This window comes from Prionailurus bengalensis, chromosome B3, assembly GCF_016509475.1.
Source record: "Prionailurus bengalensis isolate Pbe53 chromosome B3, Fcat_Pben_1.1_paternal_pri, whole genome shotgun sequence".
Lineage (NCBI taxonomy): Eukaryota > Metazoa > Chordata > Mammalia > Carnivora > Felidae > Prionailurus > Prionailurus bengalensis.
In genome coordinates, this window is record NC_057355.1 from 89,131,934 (window position 1) to 89,158,293 (window position 26,360).

A 26,360-nucleotide genomic window follows, 5' to 3' on the forward strand; every position below is an offset into this window, starting at 1 on the left:
TAAAACTAAAAGAATCTCATGGCTAAGTGTAGAGCATTGAAGCAAGAGGCAGGCATGGGTATATAATGGCGGGGGAGGGGGGGAGTGTGTGGAAATCACCGAAGACCTTAGTTCTGTTTTCGATTTTGATTTGTTCACTAAGAACCTTGGAAGTCACATAGTCTGACTTTCCTGTAAATCTATAAATCTTAGGGTGTTCTATATCGGTATACATAGGGCTTTACGTTGGTTTCAGTCATTCATGTCCTGCTTGTCCAGAGACCAAAGGTTGTCTTCTAAATTTGCTGGCAGCAGTGATGGCAGGCTACTGTAAACAAAAAGTGCCCTGCAGTTCCGAATACTTTACTTCTCCTTCCCAATAGAACCCTACCTAGGAAAGGAGATTTGAAATGGAACTTAGAAGTTGTCATCCCCATTCACTGAAGTGTCTCCATACCATCTCCAAAATAGCTATCTGACTTCTGCTTGAATTAGGGTCTACTATGTCTATGTTATCAACTCTTTTAACATATAAAAAATAAAAGCAAGGCTAATTGGACATCAAATAGTCTTAGAGAACTTAATAGCTTTCCAGAATTTTTGGGGGGGGAGGATACCAACATAATATTTAATAAATCATAGTTTTTAAAATCTACATTTTCCATTAAATATTTTTCATAGCTTGGGACGCCTGGGTGGCTCAGTTGGTTGAGCTTCCAACTTCAGCTCAGGTCATGGTCTCGCAGTTCGTGAGTTTGAGCCCCACATCGGGCTCTGTGCTAACAAACAGCTCAGAGCCCAGAGCTTGCTTCGGATTCTGTGTGTGTCTCTCTCTCCCCCTCCCCTGCTTATGCTCTCTCTCTGTCTCTCTCTGTCTCTCAAAAATAAATAAGTGTTAAAAAAAAATTAAAAAATATTTTTCATAGCTCTTAATTCTCTTATTTAGCAGTGATTCAGCAGTGGGAACTCTGACGTCAAATTCTTTTCATCTCCAGTTGCCACTCTAGGCATGCCCCACTCTGATCCCTCTGTCACTTGCTGCCAGAATAGTTTTTCTTAAAACTCTTCCTAAATGTCTCTTGCTAACAGTTATTCAGTGATTCTTCATTAGGTTCAAAATAAAAGTTCAAACTCCTAGTCATGGTTTATAATGATATCCCATAATCTGGGTATTTCTGTGTCTGGATACTGCAGTTATCTATTGCTGCAAGAATGCTGCAAGAACAAGCCAAAATTCAGTGACTTAAAACAACAAATATTTATTTTCTACTAGGTCAGCAGGGGGGTGTTTGTTGATCTTGCTCAGGCCTAGCTCACCTCACCTAGATCTTGTGCATCTGTGGTTAGCTGGCAGGTGCCCAGTGGTTGGCTCTTGGCTGGTGTGACAAAGTGATCAGGTCACTAGTCTCCTTATCCAAAAGGTCAGTCAGAGCTTGTTTTCTGGCTGTTGAGCAAAATTCCAGAAGAGGAAGTAGAAACTGACAGGCTTTCTGATACTTAGGCTTAGTCCTGGCAAACTGCTACTTCTGTTGGCTTACACTAGCTAAAGTAAGTCACAGTGTTAGCCCAGTTACAAGGAATAGACTTTCAGTGTAAGGAATTACAAATACACCTAGCAAAATATGTGGATACAACGGGGAGGGGCAAAAACTGGAGAGTTTTTGCCTCTAGTCCACTACTCTTACCTATCTCTCCATCTTTGATATTTGCTAAACCCCAACTTACTCATTATGCCCAGCAATAGTGAACTTTGGGTAGTTCTTTAAAAATGGTATGTCATTGCTTCCTTTGATTGTTGCACCCAATATTCCCTTTGCCTGGAATTACCTTCTGTATTTGACTGACGTCTATACTTCCACAAAAAAACCACAATGATAAAGTTTTAAGGACCCACTATGTACTGGCTATCTATCTAATGTTTTTACTTGTAACTAATTCAATTTCCATTTTGAGATAAATGATATTTTTTATTTTATAGATAAGAAAACTGAGGATAGCAGGGTTCTGTAACTTATCCAAAGATAGTGCTAGTTTATATGATGAAGTCAGAATTTGACTGAGTTCTGAGTTCCCAGAACCTAGCACCATCTGGCACAGAGTCAGGTTCTTTGGCTTATATTTCTTGAATGAATGAATTGGGTTTCTTAGCCTTGGCACTATGGACATTTTTGATCTGATAATTCTTTGTGGGAGCTGTCTTGTGCATTATAGGATGTTCACCAACATTTCTGGCCTCTACTCAATGGTTGCAAGTAGCACTCTCCCAGTAGTAACAATCAAAAATATCTTCAGACATTGCCAGATGTCCCCCAGGGAGTAGGGAACAAAATCACCCCTGGTTGAGAACCACTGAAATAAATGAAGGACCTAGAATAATTGTTTTTAACATTGTCTAAATAGTAAAATAACCTTGGGAAACGTAAGTCTTCAATCTCCTAGGTTAATCAGTTAGGATTTCTGGGCATAGGGCCTAGACTGCAGTATTTTTTGAGTTCTCCAGATGATTCCAATGTGCAGCCATTTGAGATCTTGTCTAGAGGCTTATACTCTTAAAAAGTAAATGTATTACTAATTCTTCACCTGTGAAACCTTTCCTCAGTGTTGGAGCTGGAAGTCAAATCTTTGTATTGTAAAATTGGGGATTATTTTTGATATTTCATTGAATTTTTCTAGGAGACTAACATAGTGCTTTATATAGTTGGATTTTTTTTTTTGTACATTTCAGGTGAGATTGAATTAGATAAAAGGCAAATCAAAGTTAGCCATCCCCAAAGCCAAGGGAAAGAGGGGGCATAATAGACTGAAGGGCATTTTTGTCTGTGGCAATTATTTGAATAATAATGCTTACTCAAATTTCTGAGTTGATATTCACCAAACTAACGAAGTGTGCTGTGCACAACACCTCTGTCCCCACATGCTGTTTGCATGGTACATGGTGTGACAATGTTGCTGTTGCCTGATTTTTGCATTTCTCAGCATTCCAAATGTTAGGTTGAAAGGGATCTTTGTTACAGATAACACTTCAAAAGTAGTCTCAAATGCATTCAGACAGAGAAGTGTATACATAGGCCACATTATATTTCTCTGTGCCTCAGCATAATTTAAGTCTTTTTCATGTTACTAAAAGTCCTTTGTTCCCAAGCATCATTTCAAGTATATTTATTGGTAAATTTGTATTATGAACTGAATAATTACATCCTGGGAGTTGGGGTTCTATAGTTCCTTATACAATGGAATATTGATTAGTACCATATTATAAAATCGCTTCCAAGGAAGCCATAATGTATAAAAAATAGAATTCCTGGAAGAAATTTATGATCATCTGAATTTATTACAATGACTCCATGACTATCAGTCTTAAAAGGAACATAAAGTGTAGTAAACTGAAATCAGTCTTTTTTATGGAGTACCAGAAAATCATACAGTTGCAAATGTTGACCATCCACAACATATAAAAAGGCAACAGATTTTTTAAAAAACCAAGATATGCTTATTGTTTTAGGCCCAAATGCTACTTTAAACTTGGTTTAATTAAAAATCTCAATGCTTTATTGGATAAAATATCTTTTTAGAAGTACTAAAATACTATGCTACTACCTAGATATAATAAAGCTGGTTTTTAGAATTAATTGTGTCTCAGTGAATGGTTTTAAGGTCTTGCTTATGTTAAAAGGCACCTTGGACTTTTGTTCTTTGTAAATTGTATTTTTGACTTTAACTCTATAAGAGTGCCATTACCCTTACTGTAGACTTTTAAATTTGATGTTTTCATCAGAAAAATACATCAGTAATCCTGGTGTTCAGTAAAGTTGAGGTGAGTTTTTTACTATAAATGACTTTGCCATAATTAGGCCACATAAATACAGATTTCATTCAATAGTAAATGTCTAGATTCCCTGCTTATATTTGATAACTCTATTGATCTAGGATTGTTTTCTTGGGAAATAAACTACAGTCACAATTTTCACTGAAATCTATCAGAAAAAAAATTATCTTCATAATTTTATATCTTTTATATTAATGAAGGTATAAACATATTCCAGCAAATCAGATCTTTGTTAGGCTTGTGTGACATTTATGGGCAGTGTGGCTCTGAAGTCTGAAGAACACTTTTAATCTGAAACTGATGAGATTGAGATGATCAGAAATAGAGCTTTTTCAAACAGGGACAATTAGAGTACAATCACCTGATTCAGATATAGGTCTGTAGAATGATTGGAAATTAGTGCCCATAAATCAACCTATGGCAGAAAAGTGATTTAATCAATGGGCAGATGGCTAGTTCTCAAGCTTTGGATGCCCACTGGGTAGTCACTTCTGGAATCCTTTTAGCACTCAGTTGGAAAGATCTACCAACTTCAACTATAAGACAAGCTTTTCTTTTGAACAAAATGTTCTGCTTTAGAAATGATAGTTATACTTAATTGCAAGGTGGCAAGTCAAGCTCTAAAACAATTGATAACCACCAAAATACAGAAATAAAACTGCTCTACTCTTAATTGTTACCACTTTCCTCATGTCATTTTAGCCATCCTTTACTGATGACAACCTTTCTATAGAGCACAAATTGGTCCATAATGAGCCGCAGAAAACATTCCATCACCACATCTCAAGCACTTTAGCAAATATTTAACTTTTTTTTTTTTTTACATGGAATGAATTATTTAAACGAATAAGTGTGTGTGTGGAAGCGTGCATGCGTGCAGAAATTTTTAGGGCAATTTTATTTTAATGCTTCCAGTAAGAGTTCAGAATTAACCATCTTACAAATCTTATAAACAGGAAAACCACAGTAGATGAGCCATCCTTGGGGTATCACACGACTCATCTTTCTTCATAAGCTTTAACAAAGATGTAAATAATTTATTTCTACTTAACAAAAGGACAGAAAAGGTTAAGATAGAAATATTGATAGAAGGATCCAAATCGGCACTTTATTTCTGCCACAGAGTAGAACATTAAAAATACTCCCACACCTGCACAAATTGTCTGTATCATCAGCCTGCCTTTCCTTTTTTGAACAATCACTGAATAATTGGACATGTCCAGACTTGCTCTTTCCATGTAGACTTGCTCTCAAATTGATTTTTAAATTGCTTTAAAAGATCTAATATTTTGAAGATGTCAAGATTTGGATTAAAATGTTAAAATTAAAATAAGTTGGCTTCAAATTCTTTATCCAACAGAACATATGAATAGGGTAATAAACAATTGGGGTACAGTGAGAATCCTGAGTTCATTAGTCATCTTCATGAATTGCTAAAAGATGACGTTTTCACAGTGCAACTGGCTGCTGCAAGAAGGAAAAGCACCAAGAAACAAGACCTTTTTTTTAAGCCTTATACTCTCAGGAAATATGCAGATAACCTGGCTGAAATAATGATTAGTTTAGTTTATTATGTGAATAGAATGCACTCGAGGGGATTCTTCCATTTTGCAGTATCTTTGATAACTCCAAATATCAAATTTCTAAGAAGATATCTTTTTCAAAAGATATTTTCCCCATGAGCAAGGGGCACAGAAAAAAAAAGGTTTATAATTGTCTACTATACCTATTATAGTACAGAAGAATATATCTTCAGACAATTGTTTTTAGCTATATTTATCTTCAAAGATTTAATGAACCTATTGATGGTTACAAAAATCTGTCTTTTAAAATTTGCCCTCTGGACTGTTGACTCATTGTTATAGTCTTTTGTTACCATCTCTGAGGGTGGGACAGAGCAGGAATATAATGTGGTGGGCCATTTCTCTGATTATTAGTAGCTCTGCTGTGTCTGGATGAAATTATCCATTCCACCATTGCCAACTATATATTAAATGTTTAATTCTCACAAGGCATCATGCTAGGTGGTATATATCTGTTCTCTATGGTCCTTAAAAGGATCCCTGCAAAATAGGTACTGGTATATTCTTTTTTTTTTTCTCTCCAGAAAAAATAAATGAACATTATGAAGTTGGTATAATTTTCTCAATGCTCACTGCTAGTAAGTGGCAAATCCAAGTATATTCTAAAGACCCTACTTTTCCAGTATGGCACTTAATGTCTTTGAGTGTAATTGGAGGTGACCATACCATGGAGTTGACTCTACCATCGAATTTAGTCATTGGAATTAAATTGGACTATGAAAGGGAACAGATGACAAAAAGCCTTTGGAATCAAATGATGGGTTAAATCTCAAAACCTTATTTGACCTCACTGATCTTCAATTTTATAGTGGAAATATAATACCTAGTGGAAACTTTACAGGACTGTTGAAATAAAAGATAATAATTATAGCACTTGACAAATTTGGTTTGCTATGACAAAGAAATTTGGAAATGTTGAGCAGTTTAATAGTTCTTTAGGGATTTCCTTTCACTCCTTTTCTCTTTCCATAAATTGTTTAACCATATATATTAAGCACCTATATAATTTTTTAAAATTTTATTTAAAAAATTTTTAGAAAGTTTTTATTTTTGAGAGAGAGAGAAAGAGACAGAATGCAAGTGGGGAAGGGGCAGAGAGAGAAGGAGACACAAAATCTGAAGCAGGCTCCAGGCTCTGAGCTTTCTGCACAAAATCCCATGCGGGGCTCAAACTCAGATTGCAAGATCATGACCTGAGCCAAAGTTGGACGCTTAACATACTGAGCCACCTAGGTGCCCCCTATACTGATACTTTTCTAGGTGTAGAGAATATATGGATGAATAATAAACCTTGAAGCTTTTGCTCCAAAGTGAGTAAGTGCCCTGAAGAAACTTGGTGTTTTGGAGGCTCGAGATACAAATATTTAAAATGTAAAGTAGAAATTGCATGGGTTTTATGTCAACTTAGAGTATACATATGACCCAGTGTGGTCAGGGAAAGTTTACTAGATTAAATCATGCTTGAGCTGAATCTTAAAGAATGAAAATTTTTAGAAATGAGCCAGGAATGGAGAAATGAGAGGAATACTAGGCAGAAGGAAAAATTAGAGCATAAGACATGGAGGTGCAAAACAACATTTAATGTCTCTGGATCATGAAGACTGGAGACCATGCTGGAGACAAGGCAGAAGTCCTAAGCTGTGGGGATCTTATATACCCTGGTAAGAATGTGCGTGAATATTTCTCTGGCAAACCTATGTGTTGGGTGGATTCGGGGGGAATAAAATGAATAAAGGAGTTAGAATTTGTTGCAGTAGAGAATGAAAATTTGAACAGGATTAATTGGAGTTGGGGATGGAGAAGAGAAGATGGATTTGGGAAATGCTTAAAAAGCAAATTTATGAATTTGGGAGGTAGGAGAGGAATTAAATGGTTACTGGTTCCTAATTAGGGTAAATTGGAAGGATGGTAGGACCACAAGGTAAAAGAAAATAAATGTGAAGACAAGGGGGATGCATCATTCCATGTCCCTTTAAGAGTACCTGTTACAAGGTACATAGTGACTGACGGCTCCAACTATGTAGCACCTTTTGGATTGGCTGTGCAAAGGATAACTAAGCCCCTACTAGCCAATGCCTGGTGACTATGTTTGTGTTGGAGCCGGGCCCTTCCTGCCTGTGTGGGACTTTTCTACCAGTAATTTTTGCTCAAGGAATTGCCTTTTGCCTGGTTAAGACTCTCAGAACTGCACTGCAGTGTGTGGCTTTTTCTGTTTGATTTTTTCTCCATCCTTTCCTTTCACATTTTCAGACCTACACTGTGGTCTGAAGGGTCTTCTGCCTACTCTGGGCCCATCTTTTCTTAACAGGGGTTTCCAGTAAAGCTCTTGCATCTCTAATCCCTATGTAGCATCTGCTTCTTGGAGAACCCAAACTAATATTAAGGAGCATTTAGATGTGGGCAGGGTGAAAGTGATGAGATCAGGTACAGAAATACTGTTTGATATGACAGAGAAATGATGAATATATTGAGCAGCTGGCTAAACAAGTTAGAAAATGAGGCATAAAACAGGCTTGACATGTAGGTTTGGGAGGCTTCAGCATATGGTATGTAGTCAAAACTGTAGATGAAATCACACAGAATAGGAAACATGAAACCATAGAAATTTCTATATTCATGCAATTTCAGATGCATTAGAGCATACCAATCAGCCTGTGGCCTTCACTTTGGGAAGACTACTGTATTCCCTTCTATTTGTGCCCTCTTTTTCTGGCTGGATGTGTTACCTCATGCCACTCAGCTTTTATGAGCACTTTGCACACTTAAGGGTCTTCACTGTCAGGATTAGTACCCATTCCTATGTTGGTTGTGCCTTACACCTCCATCTTTTCCAGAAGAGTGATGACTCTTAGTAATCCTCTTGAGGTCACAGCTCAAGAGCTCAAGTTCCAGGCCATTTGAGGTCTGATGCTCTTACTCTCACAGACTGTTGAAGACTCAATTCAGTGCCCTAGGGTAGCAAATTTCTACTGTAAGATTTCTGATTTTGCTTCCTACTTCTTATTCTGTATATTTTTAGAAATTCTTACCATGTCCGGTAAAAAGCAAAGTTAGAAATTCGTTTTTTTTCACTTTTGGTAATTACAGTAGTTTTATAATAAGTTTTTTCTGGAAGGGAAATTCCTCTAGCTTTAGAGTGCTAAGCTCTACTCTGAAGTTCCAGCTTCTCTTACTTGGGGAGGCTTTCATTTTTCCTTCATCCAGGTGACACTGCTTTGTGGCTTTCCATGTTTTCAGAAGGTTCTGGCATGCCTGAGTTTCAGCTCATCAAGCAGCAGTAAAGGTGAAATGAGTCTTGTAGTCTTGTGGTGGCATTATAGGCATTCAGAAAAACATAGGTCTGGATCCACTTGTCTATTGAACTGGCCTCATGGTTTTGGCAAATTTTACAGCATGACTGAAGAGTGGATAAGGGTGGCAGTGAAAGAGCGGAATAGAAAGATGCAGTGTCCTTCTCTATGAACTTGTACAACTTACTTTCAAACGTTCACCTTGAACAAAATAGATTCTGGCATGGAATAAAGAAAGTAAAGATAACATTCCCGCAATACTCTTGATGTGGCTGCCTATAAGTGGGTGAGGCTTGGGCACTGCTGAATAATTACTTAGTCCCTCATGAGATAGTACAAATGTATATTTGGTGCCCAGAGTCAGGAGTAACCTACATACCAGTTCCAGAGGTCTAAGGCTCACCACTCTCTCCAGGTGAACTTATTTAACTGGCAATAGATTGAGTTGTACACATCTGGCCCCAACCTCCATTTCATCTGAGGCCAGTAGAATCTGTTCTATACATTTCTTAGGTCAAAATCACCATGTGCAGTTGTCCCAGTTTAAGTGCTTCCAAACTTGCAGAATTTTATGAACTCTCCCTCATATCTATACAATTTTCATGGAACATGGATGAGAGGTCTTTATTTCTCACAAAGACATCTAGCAGTGTTTTAAATACAAGGGGAGCACCCATACCACAATGTTTTTGAGAATGCTAATTAATAGAACTACCACATTTCTGTCAAGAATTAGCTTAGGTAGCCAGTGAAAGATGTAAGAAAGAGGTGAGAAGATGAGAGGGAGCAGGATGAAGTGGAGGAAGTAGAAGACCTAGAATTATACTGAATGAGGATCAGCTGAGGTAGTTTGAAGAAACTGAAGTTTTAAATTGTGATAAAGATCTGGAAACCAGTCTGAGGTGAACAACTGACATTCAGTCATCACTAATGGTGTGACACAGGCTGCCTCAGGTCAACACAGTTTTACAAACAAGATATTTTGCAAATTTTGGTGAAAATATAGGACTATACATTTTTAATGTATCTATATACGTGAGTAAAGGTCGTAATAAATAGTGTTATTTATGGAGCTGATAAATAGTAATTAGAAACCCCCCTAGACCAAAATCCAACAAAATTTGGGGATAATTTTACCTGTGCTGAGAGTTAGGTTTTAAGCTTAATTGTTTATTTAGCTGATGGTTACCATTCTTAGGTCTCCAGTTAGTACATTAGAATACTCTGTCCAGGGGCGCCTAGGTGGCTCAGTTGGTTAAGCGTCCGACTTCAGCTCAGGTCATGATCTCACAGTCCGTGAGTTCGAGCCCCGCATCGAGCTCTGTGCTGACAGCGCAGAGCCTGGAGCCTGCTTCGGATTCTGTGTCTCCCTCTCTCTCTGACCCTCCCCCATTCATGCTCTGCCTCTCTCTGTCTCAAAAATAAACATTAAAAAAAAAAATACTCTGTCCACATGAGAAATTGCTGTTGTATTTGTTTCCATTTAACTTCTTTCTTCCCCTTTCCTGCTTTCTCTGAAGATAATGGCTAGGTTTCTAAATATCCTACTGGTGAAATATTATTAATCAATGGAAATAGTTAAATAGAACTTTAGGTTAGGAAAAGAAATGTTAGCATATGCATAATCTAATTTGCTCACTGGTCATTAGATAATCAACTTTACATTATATACTAGAAGTATATAATTATTTTTGAATTATCTAAATGTTCACCTACTTTCCGATTTTTTTTTCCTGTGGGAACGAGGCTCTATGACTCATAATTAAATCACCTTCTTTCAACCTGGATTAGTTTAATCATCTCTTTGTCCCAAATCACCTTTCGGTAAATTAAGCTAATAGAAAATGACTTAGAGAATTGAAAGAATGTGAATTTAAGCATGAGAGGTGAAATGATTAAACACACCTGTTCTGATGGTCCTTTTTAAATACTTTTCTGTAATTGTAATAGCTTTGGTATAAGCAGCTGTTGAAGCTATGAACCACAGAGTATGGAAAGTGGGGCAACATTTGAATTCTCTGGAATATAGCTATGACCTTGGGTTTAAACCTCTGAGTATTGTTTTCTCCGTGAAACGAAATGAGTATCAGCTTAGGGTTGAGTGTGTATCTCTCTTACAACTGTTCGAAATCATCTTTTATATATCCACTTCTGGAGTCATAGCTGGAAGACAAGCTCTTCAGACATAGATAATGAAGCTCTACTTTCCAAGGGGGTAACATGGGGATTTCACATATATGACCCTGGGATTTGCTGAAGTAATCTTGTTGATAAGGTTTTTTTTTTTTTTTTTTTCATGCCTGCAAGCTAGTTATTTCTCAAGTAGCTAGTAATTTATCTTGTTAAACTCTACAGCCAGGTGTGATTTTTCTGCATGGATAACATAAATCTAGATACTACTACTTCCTATCAATACAAACTCATTGAAAACTTGGGAAAAGGATTCTCATAAACATTCCCTAAAATTATATGAAACACGGTGGTATGTATTCATATGTATGTGTTCGTTTTGTGTATTTTTAAAGGGAATGTCTATAGCCTTCCTCTGATATTTAGATTTCATCATCATCCCAGATATTTAGAATTGCTACTGTAGAATATAAGAAATACAATTGACCCTTGAATGATGGCGGGGGGTGGGGTGACTGTGGCACTGACCTACTGCACAGTTGAAAATCCATGTATAATTTTTGACCCCTCACCTCCCAAATTGAATAACTGAGTATTGATTGGAAGCCTTACTGATAACAGTTTATTAATATGTATTTTGTGGACTTTTATGCATTATTTGCTGTATTCTTAAAATAAGCTAGAGAAAAAGTGTTGAGAAAATACATTCACAGTACTTTTCTATATTTATAAAAAGTGTATAAATGGACACATACAATTCAAATCTGTGTTGAAAGGTCAACTGTATTAAGGGAAAGAATGAAAACCGTGAAAAAGTAGAGTGAAAATTAGTTCTTTAATCAGTAGTACTATTGATGAATTCCAGTGTTTAAGCTGAGTTTTACTTTATTTTATTCTAAATTTGTTTCCATTCATATGTGTTACATTGAATGGCATCTTACAATTCTGTTACATAACGTTCCAGAACAAATAATGATACTCAAGGTTGCTGTGTAAAGAATATCAATTTTACATATTCAACTTGAATAAATAGCATTTTGTTGAAATGCTGGGGGAAAAACCAATAGCAGGAAATTGCAGAATTGAACACTGCCTTTCTCCTGCAAATAAAGAATGTACATCATTTAATCAGACTGGTTCCAAAAACCATGTAAATTCTATAAGTGAGTAAAATATTGACTTACAGTTTTTAATTATACAGGATTAGATACTTGGGTAAAAGTTTTAGAATATTGTCTTAATCTAATAAAATATGGTCTTTGGAATCTATTAGTCTAAAATTCCAGCTTCAGTATTTATTGATAATGTTACCCTTAGCCAAATAACATATATTCTCTTTCCACCATAAATGAGGCAATGAACACAAAGTCTCTGTTTAGTTCGTGGTAAATGAAAATGCCTCAGGGTGCCTAAGTGGCTCAATTGGTTAAGCTGCCAACTCCTGATTTCAGTTGAGAATTGAACCAAGTTATGATCTCATGCCTGAGTTTGAGCTTGCATTGGGCTCCATGCTGAGAGTGCAAGGTGTGCTTAGGATTCTCTCTCTGCCCCTGCCCTGCTCATGCGCACTCATTCGCTCTGTCTCTCTCAAAATAAATAAATTTAAAAAAGAAAAAAAAAAGTTCCTCATAAGAAGCAGTAGGAGCAGTAGTCCTTCTGGGGCCAGGGGGAGATGGGGTACACAGAGAGTCTAAATGTATCCAGTGAGAGGTTTTTGAGGGAAGTTAGAAATAGGCTGAGGAGGGTTAGCCATGCAGAAGTAGGGTTCAGGCTTTATTTAGTCTAGTAAATTAACAGACACTAGCCCAAGAATAAGTCCTATTTAAAGGTAGTTATTTTTTTTTTTATGAAATTTATTGACAAATTGGTTTCCATACAACACCCAGTGCTCATCCCAAAAGGTGCCCTCCTCAATACCCATCACCCACCCTCTCCTCCCTCCCACCCCCCATCAACCCTCAGTTTGTTCTCAGTTTTTAACAGTCTCTTATGCTTTGGCTCTCTCCCACTCTAACCTCTTTTTTTTTTTTTTCCTTCCCCTCCCTCATGGGTTCCTGTTCAGTTTCTCAGGATCCACATAAGAGTGAAACCATATGGTATCTGTCTTTCTCTGTATGGCTTATTTCACTTAGCATCACACTCTCCAGTTCCATCCACGTTGCTACAAAGGGCCATATTTCATTCTTTCTCATTGCCACGTAATATTCCCTTGTGTATATAAACCACAATTTCTTTATCCATTCATCAGTTGATGGACATTTAGGCTCTTTCCATAATTTGGCTATTGTTGAGAGTGCTGCTATGAACATTGGGGTACAAGTGGCCCTATGCATCAGTGCTCCTGTATCCCTTGGATAAATTCCTAGCAGTGCTATTGCTGGGTCATAGGGTAGGTCTATTTTTAATTTTCTGAGGAACCTCCACACTGCTTTCCAGAGCGGCTGCACCAATTTGCATTCCCACCAACAGTGCAAGAGGGTTCCCGTTTCTCCACATCCTCTCCAGCATCTATAGTCTCCTGATTTGTTCATTTTGGCCACTCTGACTGGCGTGAGGTGATACCTGAGTGTGGTTTTGATTTGTATTTCCCTGATAAGGAGCGACGCTGAACATCTTTTCATGTGCCTGTTGGCCATCCGGATGTCTTCTTTAGAGAAGTGTCTATTCATGTTTTCTGCCCATTTCTTCACTGGGTTATTTGTTTTTTGGGTGTGGAGTTTGGTGAGCTCTTTATAGATTTTGGATACTAGCCCTTTGTCCGATATGTCATTTGCGAATATCTTTTCCCATTCCGTTGGTTGCCTTTTAGTTTTGTTGGTTGTTTCCTTTGCTGTGCAGAAGCTTTTTATCTTCATAAGGTCCCAGTAATTCACTTTTGCTTTTAATTCCCTTGCCTTTGGGGATGTGTCGAGTAAGAGATTGCTACGGCTGAGGTCAGAGAGGTCTTTTCCTGCTTTCTCCTCTAAGGTTTTGATGGTTTCCTGTCTCACATTGAGGTCCTTTATCCATTTTGAGTTTATTTTTGTGAATGGTGTGAGAAAGTGGTCTAGTTTCAACCTTCTGCATGTTGCTGTCCAGTTCTCCCAGCACCATTTGTTAAAGAGGCTGTCTTTTTTCCATTGGATGTTCTTTCCTGCTTTGTCAAAGATGAGTTGGCCATACGTTTGTGGGTCTAGTTCTGGGGTTTCTATTCTATTCCATTGGTCTATGTGTCTGTTTTGGTGCCAATACCATGCTGTCTTGATGATGACAGCTTTGTAGTAGAGGCTAAAGTCTGGGATTGTGATGCCTCCTGCTTTGGTCTTCTTCTTCAAAATTCCTTTGGCTATTCGGGGCCTTTTGTGGTTCCATATGAATTTTAGGATTGCTTGTTCTAGTTTCGAGAAGAATGCTGGTGCAATTTTGATTGGGATTGCATTGAATGTGTAGATAGCTTTGGGTAGTATTGACATTTTGACAATATTTATTTTTCCAATCCATGAGCAGGGAATGTCTTTCCATTTCTTTAAATCTTCTTCAATTTCCTTCATAAGCTTTCTATAGTTTTCAGCATACAGATCCTTTACATCTTTGGTTAGATTTATTCCTAGGTATTTTATGCTTCTTGGTGCAATTGTGAATGGGATCAGTTTCTTTATTTGTCTTTCTGTTGCTTCATTGTTAGTGTATAAGAATGCAACTGATTTCTGTACATTGATTTTGTATCCTGCAACTTTGCTGAATTCCTGTATCAGTTCTAGCAGACTTTTGGTGGAGTCTATCGGATTTTCCATGTATAATATCATGTCATCTGCAAAAAGCGAAAGCTTGACTTCATCTTTGCCAATTTTGATGCCTTTGATTTCCTTTTGTTGTCTGATTGCTGATGCTAGAACTTCCAGCACTATGTTAAACAGCAGCGGTGAGAGTGGGCATCCTTGTCGTGTTCCTGATCTCAGGGAAAAAGCTCTCAGTTTTTCCCCGTTGAGGATGATGTTAGCTGTGGGCTTTTCATAAATGGCTTTTATGATCTTTAAGTATGTTCCTTCTATCCCGACTTTCTCAAGGGTTTTTATTAAGAAAGGGTGCTGGATTTTGTCGAAGGCCTTTTCTGCATCGATTGACAGGATCATATGGTTCTTCTCTCTTTTTTTGTTAATGTGATGTATCACGTTGATTGATTTGCGAATGTTGAACCAGCCCTGCATCCCAGGAATGAATCCCACTTGATCATGGTGAATAATTCTTTTTATATGCCGTTGAATTCGATTTGCTAGTATCTTATTGAGAATTTTTGCATCCATATTCATCAGGGATATTGGCCTGTAGTTCTCTTTTTTTACTGGGTCTCTGTCTGGTTTAGGAATCAAAGTAATACTGGCTTCATAGAATGAGTCTGGAAGTTTTCCTTCCCTTTCTATTTCTTGGAATAGCTTGAGAAGGATAGGTATTATCTCTGCTTTAAACGTCTGGTAGAACTCCCCTGGGAAGCCATCTGGTCCTGGACTCTTATTTGTTGGGAGATTTTTGATAACCGATTCAATTTCTTCGCTGGTTATGGGTCTGTTCAAGCTTTCTATTTCCTCCTGATTGAGTTTTGGAAGGGTGTGGGTGTTCAGGAATTTGTCCATTTCTTCCAGGTTGTCCAATTTGTTGGCATATAAGTTTTCATAGTATTCCCTGATAATTGTTTGTATCTCTGAGGGATTGGTTGTAATAATTCCATTTTCATTCATGATTTTATCTATTTGGGTCATCTCCCTTTTCTTTTTGAGAAGCCTGGCTAGAGGTTTGTCAATTTTGTTTATTTTTTCAAAAAACCAACTCTTGGTTTCGTTGATCTGCTCTACAGTTTTTTTAGTTTCTATATTGTTTATTTCTGCTCTGATCTTTATTATTTCTCTTCTTCTGCTGGGCTTAGGCTGCCTTTGCTGTTCTGCTTCTAGTTCCTTTAGGTGTGCTGTTAGATTTTGTATTTGGGATTTTTCTTGTTTCTTGAGATAGGCCTGGATTGCAATGTATTTTCCTCTCAGGACTGCCTTTGCTGCGTCCCAAAGCGTTTGGATTGTTGTATTTTCATTTTCGTTTGTTTCCATATATTTTTTAATTTCTTCTCTAATTGCCTGGTTGACCCACTCATTCGTTAGTAGGGTGTTCTTTAACCTCCATGCTTTTGGAGGTTTTCCAGACTTTTTTCTGTGGTTGATTTCAAGCTTCATAGCATTGTGGTCTGAAAGTAAGCATGGTATAATTTCAATTCTTGTAAACTTATGAAGGGCTGTTTTGTGACCCAGTATATGATCTATCTTGGAGAATGTTCCATGTGCACTCGAGAAGAAAGTATATTCTGTTGCTTTGGGATGCAGAGTTCTAAATATATCTGTCAAGTCCATCTCATCCAATGTCTCATTCAGGGCCCTTGTTTCTTTATTGACCGTGTGTCTAGATGATCTATCCATTTCTGTAAGTGGTGTATTAAAGTCCCCTGCAATTACCACATTCTTATCAATAAGGTTGCTTATGTTTATGAGTAATTGTTTTATATATTTGGGGGCTCCGGTATTCGGTGCATAGACATTGATAATTGTTAGCTCTTCCTGATGGATAGACCCTGTAACTATTATATAATGTCCTTCTTCATCTCTTGTTACAGCCTTTAATTTAAAGTCTAGTTTGTCTGATATAAGTATGGCTACTCCAGCTTTCTTTTGGCTTCCAGTCGCATGATAAATAGTTCTCCATCCCCTCACTCTCAATCTAAAGGTGTCCTCAGGTCTAAAATGAGTCTCTTGTAGACAGCAAATAGATGGGTCTTGTTTTTTTATCCATTCTGATACCCTATGTCTTTTGGTTGGCGCATTTAATCCATTTACATTCAGTGTTATTATAGAAAGATACGGGTTTAGAGTCATTGTGATGTCTGTATGTTTTATGCTTGTAGTGATGTCTCTGGGACTTTGTCTCACAGGGTCCCCCTTAGGATCTCTTGTAGGGCTGGTTTAGTGGTGACAAATTCCTTCAGTTTTTGTTTGTTTGGGAAGACCTTTATCTCTCCTTCTATTCTAAATGACAGACTTGCTGGATAAAGGATTCTTGGCTGCATATTTTTTCTGTCTAGCACCCTGAAAATCTCGTGCCAATTCTTTCTGGCCTGCCAAGTTTCAAAAGAGAGATCAGTCACGAGTCTTATAGGTCTCCCTTTATATGTGAGGGCACGTTTACCCCTTGCTGCTTTCAGAATTTTCTCTTTATCCTTGTATTTTGCCAGTTTCACTATGATATGTCGTGCAGAAGATCGATTCAAGTTACGTCTGAAGGGAGTTCTCTGTGCCTCTTGGATTTCAATGCCTTTTTCCTTCCCCAGTTCAGGGAAGTTCTCAGCTATGATTTCTTCAAGTACCCCTTCAGCACCTTTCCCTCTCTCTTCCTCCTCTGGGATACCAATTATGCGTATATTATTTCTTTTTAGTGTATCACTTAGTTCTCTAATTTTCCCCTCATACCTCTGGATTTTTTTATCTCTCTTTTTCTCAGCTTCCTCTTTTTCCATAACTTTATCTTCTAGTTCACCTATTCTCTCCTCTGCCTCTTCAAGCCGAGCTGTGGTGGTTTCCATTTTGTTATGCATTTCGTTTAAAGCGTTTTTCAGCTCCTCGTGACTGTTCCTTAGTCCCTTGATCTCTGTAGCAAGAGATTCTCTGCTGTCCTGTATACTGTTTTCAAGCCCAGCGATTAATTTTATGACTATTATTCTAAATTCACTTTCTGTTATGTTATTTAAGTCCTTTTTGATCAGCTCATTAGCTGTTGTTATTTCCTGGAGATTCTTCTGAGGGGAATTCTTCCGCTTGGTCATTTTGGATAGTCCCTGGCGTGGTGAGGACCTGCAGGGCACTTCCCCTGTGCTGTGGTGTATAACTGGAGTTGGTGGGCGGGGCCGCAATCGGACCTGATGTCTGCCCCCAGCCCACCGCTGGGGCCACAGTCAGACTGGTGTGTGCCTTCTCTTCCCCTCTCCTAGGGGTGGGATTCACTGTGGGGTGGTGTGGCTCGTCTGGGCTACTTGCACCCTGCCAGGCTTGTGATGCTGGGGATCTGGCGTATTAGCTGGGGTGGGTAGGCAAGGTGCTCGGGGGCAGGCTTAGATCGCTTCTCCTTAGGTGATCCACTTCAGGAGGGGCCCTGTGGCAGCGGGAGGGAGTCAGATCCGCTGCCGGAGGTTTGGCTCCGCAGAAGCGCAGAGTTGGGTGTTTGCGCGGAGCGAGCAAAGTTCCCTGGCAGGAACAGGTTCCCTTTGGGATTTCGGCTGGGGGATGGGCGGGGGAGATGGCGCTGGCGAGCGCCTTTGTTCCCCACCAAACTGAGCTCTGTCGTCAGGGGGCTCAGCAGCTCTTCCTCCCTTTGTCCTCCAGCCTTCCCGCTTTCCGAGCAGAGCTGTTAACTTATGACCTCCCAGACGCTAAGTCGCGCTTATTGTGGGAACACAGTCCATCAGGCCCCTCTGCTTTTGCCAGCCAGACTCGGGGGCTCTGCTTGGCCGGCGAGCCGCCCCTCCGCCCCGGCTCCCTCCCGCCAGTCCGCGGAGCGCGCACCGCCTCGCCGCCCTTCCTACCCTCTTCTGTGGGCCTCTCGTCTGCGTTTGGCTCCGGCGACTCCGTTCTGCTAATCCTCTGGCGGTTAGTAGATGGCAAGTATAGTAGTAGGCAAGTGTAGATGGAATCTAAGTGATCAGTAGGACGTGCGGTGAGCCCAGCGTCCTCCTAAGCCGCCATCTTGCCGCAACTGTTAAAGGTAGTTATATCACAGTTTCTGTATTTGATATCATTATAGGCCTGAATAAAGAATATAGGCTAAAATACTGAAATGACAGAAATGGTGGCAGTTGATTATTTGAATTTAAGTTAAAGACAAATTACTGGTTAACAGCTATGAAAAGATCAAGGTATGGCAGAGAATCTCCTAGAAATAAGATTGTGAGACATGCCAAGTATAAAACCTTGAAGATAATACAATTGATAATCCACACAGGCACAGATTTTATGAGACCAGTCAAAGTTGCCAGTATTGTGTAATGAATGTTAGGTTGACTGTGCTGTGTCTAAACTGTTGTTTTATGTGTGGGAAAATTTCACCTATAAAATCTTTATGCTTGTGCACCAGGGAATAGTGGTGTTTATGTGCTCTATTTGGTTATGTTTGGTTGTGCATGTTGAAGAAGTAGCTTTATTTTAAAGGTAATTAAAATTCGATAATACCTCAAAAGATGGTATCTTTTCGTTTTCCCCATTTTTGTGTCCAAGTATAGAGAGACCCCAGTTAAATATTTGGGTCCATCTAATGTAGCTTCTGGGGAGCTATTATTAATTACAGCAAATGTATGTTTAGTGTTTTTTATGTGTAGGCACTAGGAGCTCTGTCTGTATATATTTAGTAGAATTCTTGTTGATAGTCCTAGAAGACAGGAACTACAATTATCTCTATACCACAAATAAGAAAATGGGCTCTTAAAGGTAATTGTTTTGCTTAAGATCACATAGTGAGTAGTAAAGCCAGAATTCAAACCACCTGTGATTCCAGAACTCATATGCTACAACATATTAACCAGCATTTCAGGAGGGAATGTGAGGTGAACCATAGACTATAATACCTGTTATCAGTAATTAAATAAAATAAATAAACAAATAATTTTATTTATCACCTCACCTCTGTGCCCTGGAGCCACTTGTAGGATAATTTTTCCGAAAGTTGAGAGAATACTGTCTCATCCTTGTGTTTGTAATATGCCATGTGCTTTACCTCCAAACTCTTGAATATTTATAAGCACATCAGTGTACTTTCACTCACAGAAATAGGATTCATTCACTGGTAGAGCCAGGCAATGCTCTAGGCACTTGGGATTTATTTATCCCTGAACAAAACACACAAAACAAAGATTCTTTAATTTCTTAGAGTGATTTTGTGGGTTTCAACATAAAGGAAACTGAAAGCACATAAGAAAAAGTAAGAACTTCTAACAATTAAACAAAAACTGGGTACATGGTTAGTGGGGCTTAAGTTAGCTCATTAAAAAAAAATTGAGTGTTGTTGACACAGAGTCGATTTCTTAAACATCAAGTTGTCTGAAGTCAAATATGGCTGGAGTAGAATTTTTTTGGTCTTACAGATTAGACTACTGTAATTCTCATTCCTTCATTTTCATATGGGTTTATAAGGGAAACTGTTTTCTTCTTTCTTAAAATATGTAGTCTCTATCTTTCCCATATTCTGACATGTTGTCTCAGAGAAATAATATTGTTGGTTTCAAGATGTCAAGTAAAGCTTTCGTCCACCTGGACACTGTTCTTTGTTCATGCATGAGTGCTAGATGCTACAAGATACTGGAAGCAAGAAGGCAAGCAGGTCTTCCAAGGCCTGAATGTCATGGAAGAAGGGTATGGTTTCTTAGTATTCTTTCTCATGGTGATATCCCTCCTATTTGCCATAGTATGAGTTTTGTCGTTGATGAGAATGGAGGATTAAAACATGAAGAGGATTATGAACCTTTTTAATGGGAGGTCTTCTTTCTCCAATGTAGCCAAGATGTACAGCTTTTATAGATGTTTAGAGTCTTCTATAATCTCATAGGAATGTACAGGATACACATTAGTACAGTTGCCTAAATGTAGGCAAAGCAAAATGGTTCTGTCTTTACTAGGGTCTCTAGAACTCCCAAAGGTTTCAGCCTAAAAAGGAAGGTGACTATACAATGACATGTTGAAGGGCAATGATCTTTCATGAGTTTGTGGAGGACAAAAACAAATAATCAAGCTTGAATAACTTGATATTTCTTTCTGTGGAGCTCCAGTCTGGAGACTTTTCTGGCGATACACCTGAACTTGTGAAGAATTACTATGCATTTATAAAATGCCTCCTTCTGCTTTAAGCTCTTAAATGTTTGGTTATGAGCACAGTTAAAGCCCATGACTATATTTGGTATCATTAGGAACCTGGAATAGTGAGTAATTTCTGTCTTCTTTTTAATGAAATCTTTGCCTTGATGAGGCTGTATGAACTGAGGTTTTAAATTCAAAAGAATTTTAATATGGAAGTCTGGAAGCTAAGGGAAAATACAAGAAAGTAAGCTGTTGGGATACTAGAAAAGCTAGAAGAAAAGTTTTAGGATAGAAAACTATCGAGTTTGCAATGAGTAAGATATTAACTGATGTAGGTTTATATTCTATTAAACTTCACTGTGTATTAAAATGCTGTCACAATTTTAGAAACATTACTTAACACACTCAGCACTTACTATTAGGTAGTATAGTGTGCACTTGATACATATTAACTCATTGACTTTAATCCTTATAACTCTGAGTTAGGTACTATTACTGTCTTCAGTTTATAGTTGGGGAAACTGAGGCACAGAAGTGCAGTAGCTTTGTCATTGTCATAGATATAATGAGTAGTTGCTATGTATGGTCTGAAAATATGTGTCCTCTCCCCTCTTGGTTTTCCCCCTCCCAAAAAAGGTTGTATGTTGAAATCCTAACCACCTAAGATGATGATATTAGTAGGTGGGGACTTTGGGAGATGATTAAGTAATGAGGGTGTAGTCCTCATTCCTGGGATTAGTGCTTTTATAAAGGAGACCCCACAGAACTACCTTGCCCCAAAAGGGCATGTGGGGTTACAAGGAGAATTCGGTAGCTTGGAAGAGGGCTCTTACCTGACCGTGCTGGCCCACTCATCATGACTTTCAGCCATGATATCATTTTTTTCTCAATTGTGAGAAATAAATTTATGTTGCTTATAAGTCACTGGCTGGCATTTTGTGGTAGTGGTCTATAAATACTCGAACTAAGTTGTGTAGTCAAAACTTGAATCCAGGCAGCCTTGCTCCAGAGTTCATAATCATAACTACTAAGCTATACCCTGTCTCTCAATAAGTAAACCATTTCTATTTGTATATTATTTTTTTTCATTAAAAAAAATTTTTTTTCAACGTTTATTTATTTTTGGGCCAGAGAGAGACAGAGCATGAACGGGGGAGGGGCAGAGAGAGAGGGAGACACAGAATCGGAAACAGGCTCCAGGCTCTGAGCCATCAGCCCAGAGCCTGACACAGGGCTCGAACTCACGGACCGTGAGATCGTGACCTGGCTGAAGTCGGACGCTTAACCGACTGTGCCACCCAGGTGCCCCTCTATTTGTATATTAAATGTTATTAATAGGTTATGTCAATGTCTACCTGTTGTACAGTGTACATGTGTACATTGTCACATTGTAAAATGCTGTTTTATATTTTTTGGTAAAATCCAGGAAAAGCTGGCAGGTTAATTATTTGTGTTTAGGTTTAGAGAAGTAGGTAAGGATTTGGGAAATAGTGTGCCTTTTAACTAGAAACCAAACACCCAATTTTGTTTAAGATTACTAGCTACTTTCTGTGCTATAAGTTATTTTGGAAAATAGTTCCTTTAGGAGGAAATACAGTCTAATGGTTTAATGTGGAAACTTCAGGACACATTTTTAATGGGGTAAGGGAGAAACATTTTGAGTAGTTCTTGATCAGAACATGGTATTTAAGAAGGGTATACAAGAAAACTGAAGTTTTGGTCCACTCAGATACACATTGAAGATCTTCCAGTCTAGCGATGAGACTTGGATTCGAGTGTCATCATCATCTACTGGAAACATGATGGTATGCAAAGGAGAGAGGAGAGAACTTGCCTTAACTTTCATTATTGGTCTAAGTATGATCTGGCAGTATTGGCATCACCAAGGAGCTCATTAGAAACATAGCATCTTGTATAAAGAAATGGAAAAAACTTCCGTTTTTCCGCTCATGGATTGGAAGAATAAATATTGTCAAAATGTCAATACTACCCAAAGCTATCTACATATTCAATGCAATCCCAATCAAAATTGTACCAGCATTCTTCTTGAAGCTAGAACAAGTGATCCTAAAATTTGTATGGAACCATAAAAGACCCCGAATAGCCAAAGGAATTTCAAAGAAGAAGACCAAAGTAGGAGGCATCACAATCCCAGACTTTAGCCTCTACTACAAAGCTGTCATCATCAAGACAGCATGGTATTGGCACCAAAACAGACACATGGACCAATGGAATAGAATAGAAACCTCAGAACTAGACCCACAAACGTATGGCCAACTAATCTTTGACAAAGCAGGAAAGAACATTCAACGGAAAAAAGACAGTCTCTTTAACAAATGGTGCTGGGAGAACTGGACAGCAACATGTAGAAGATTGAAACTAGACCACTTTCTCACACCATTCACAAAAATAAACTCAAAATGGATAAAGGACCTGAATATGAGACAGGAAATCATCAAAACACTAGAGGAGAAAACAGGAGAAGACCTCTCTGACCTCAGCCATAGCAATTTCTTACTTGACACATCCCCAAAGGCAAGGGAATTAAAAGCAAAAATGAACTATTGGGACCTCATGAAGATAAAAACGTTCTGCACAATAAAGGAAACAATCAACAAAACTAAAAGGCAACCAACGGAATGGGAAAAGATATTTGCAAATGACATACCGGACAAAGGGCTAGTATCCAAAATCTATAAAGAGCTCACCAAACTCCACACCTGAAAAACAAATAATCCAGTGAAGAATTGGGCAGAAAACATGAATAGACACTTCTCTAAAGAAGACATCCGGATGGCCAACAGGCACATGAAAAGATGCTCAACGTCACTCCTCATCAGGGAAATACAAATCAAAACCACACTCAGATATCACCTCATGCCAGTCAGTGTGGCCAAAATGAACAAATCAGGAGACTATAGATGCTGGAGAGGATGTGGAGAAACGGGAACCCTCTTGCACTGTTGGTGGGAATGCAAAGTGGTGCGGCCGCTCTGGAAAACAGTGTGGAGGTTCCTCAAAAAATTAAAAGTAGACTTACCCTATGACCCAGCAGTAGCACTGCTAGGAATTTACCCAAGGGATACAGGAGTACTGATGCATAGGGGCACTTGTACCCCAATGTTTATAGCAGCACTCTCAACAATAGCCAAATTATGGAAAGAGCCTAAATGTCCAACAACTGATGAATGCATAAAGAAATTGTGGTTTATATATACAATGGAGTACTACGTGGCAATGAGAAAGAATGAAATATGGCCCTTTGTAGCAACGTGGATGGAACTGGAGAGTGTGATGCTAAGTGAAATAAGCCATACAGAGAAAGACAGATACCATATGGTTTCACTCTTATGTGGATCCTGAGAAACTTAACAGAAACCCATGGGGGAGGGGAAGGGAAAAAAAAAAGAGGTTAGAGTGGGAGAGAGCCAAAGCATAAGAGACTCTTAAAAACAGAACAAACTGAGGGTTGATGGGGGGTGGGAGGGAGGGGGTGGTGAGTGATGGGTATTGAAGAGCATATCTTTTGGGATGAGCACTGGCTGTTGTATGGAAACCAATTTGACAATAAATCTCATATTAAAAATATAAAATGAAAAATGAAAAAATATAGCATCTTGGGGCACCTCTTACACTCCTTCTCCTTTGATTATCTCACTCTTAGGAATTTACAAAAGGAGTTGGTATTTTTTTTTAAAGTTTATTTTTGAGAGAGAGTGGGGGAAGGGCAGAGAGAGAGAGAGGAGACCCACTCCTTGCACTGACAGCAGCAAGCCTAATATGGGGGTCAAACTCATGAACCATGAGACTGTGACTTGAGCCGAGGTCCAATGCTTAATTGAGCCACCCAGGTGCGCTGGAGTTTGTTTTAGGTGAGGAACTGAGGCCTGGAAAGGCTAAGTAACTTGTTTAAAGTCCTACAGCTAGCACAATTCAAACCCAAATCCAAAGTGGCATCATTTGCAGCCTGAATGGTCTTTCATATTCTGTTCTTCATACAATAACTTAATTTCTTATATGAGCCTCCTGTTAAAAAGGCAAATGTAGATGATGGGGGGTGGGAGGGAGGGGAGGGTGGGTGATGGGTATTGAGGAGGGCACCTTTTGGGATGAGCACTGGGTGTTGTATGGAAACCAATTTGACAATAAATTTCATATATTGAAAAAAAAACCCACATTTTACTAAGTGAAAAAAAACAAAACCTGCTACTGCCATAGCTACTGCTGCTGCTGGAACTGCCATAGCCACCTTGGTTTCGTGGTTTGGCAAAATATTGGCCTCCACCACCATGGGGACCAGAGCTTCTCCCTCCAAAATTTCCTCCTTTCAATGGATCCAAAATTTGAAGTTTGATTGTTGTGATTACCAAAATTATTATGGCTTCTGCCACCTCCAAAGTTGCTTCCATCATTATCAAATCTATTATGGTCATCCCTACTGCCACCAAAGCCACCTTGTCCACCGAAACTGAAGTTTCCTCCATGACCAAAGCTGCCATTCACATCAAAAACACCTCCATGACCCATCATCAAAGTTTCTAGAACCACTTTGACCTCTTCAGCTGGATGAAGCACTGGCTATATCTTGCTTAGATAGAGCTCTCCTTACTTCACTGTTGCAGCCATTCACAGTATGGTATTTTTGAATGACAGCCTTGTCTATGGAGTCACGGTCATCAAATGTTACAAAAGCAAAGCCTCTCTTTTTGACACTGCCTCAGTCAGTCATGATTTCAATTACTTCAATTTTCTCATATTGTTCAAAATCATCTCTTAGGTGTTCTTCAGTGTCTTCTCTAATGCCACCAACAAAAGTCTTTTTCACAGTTAAGTGGGCACCAGGTCTTTGAGAATCTTCTCTCGAGACAGCCCTCTTTGGTTCTACAACTCTTCCACCCACCTTCTGTGGCCTTGCATTCATGGCTGCATCCATCTCCTCCGCAGTGACACGCATCACAAACCCAAAGTCTCTGAGCCGCTTGCTGTTTGGATCTCTCATTTTACCACATCATCCATAAGACTTCCCCATTGCTCAAAATGGCACCCCCCCCCAGACTCTCATTCATTGTTTGAAAGTTCAAACCTCCAATGAAGAACTTCTGCAACTGTTCAGACTCTTTAGGAGACTCTGACTTAGTCATGACAGCAGTGGGAGGAGACACTTTAACAATGCTTACTCTGCAGCATCCGTGGGCAGAAAGCAAATCATAGAAAGTTTTTAAAGTGAACTTCAAAACTATGATGATGGAACGTCTGATGCCAAGATTCTAATGGGTCAGATATTGGTGTTGATAGTGTTTAAAACTTTGAAAGCCAAATTTGAGCATTTTGAGAAAAGAAAGACTTTGAAAGTGTGCAACATAGGCTATATGGCAACATATTCCTAAAAAGTCTGAAAAATCTATATTATTCACTTATTCACTTTCCTCCAAATATCTGCTAAATACAAACATTTCTTCTTCAATATTTCAACATGTGCTAAAATCACCTGTGGCTATAAAACTCTTTACTGCATAAGCCCTCCAAGCTTGGACATTATCTAATTTAGAATATCATTCTTTATCTTTGCCTTCCTGAAATTGTGATTCATTGTCTATTTGTCAGCACTCTGCAAATTAAATGGAATAAGCTAAAAAAAAAAAAAGGCAAATGTAGAGAGAGCTTGTAAGACATCCATCCCCAATAAACTGGGGGCAGCATT

General features: G+C 38.7%; 1 pseudogene; it reads right to left on the reverse strand.

Annotated features, from left to right (window-relative positions):
* Window positions 1–1,124: 1,124 nt before the first annotated feature.
* LOC122468094 lies at window positions 1,125–25,853 on the reverse strand (annotated as a pseudogene).
* Window positions 25,854–26,360: the final 507 nt, after the last annotated feature.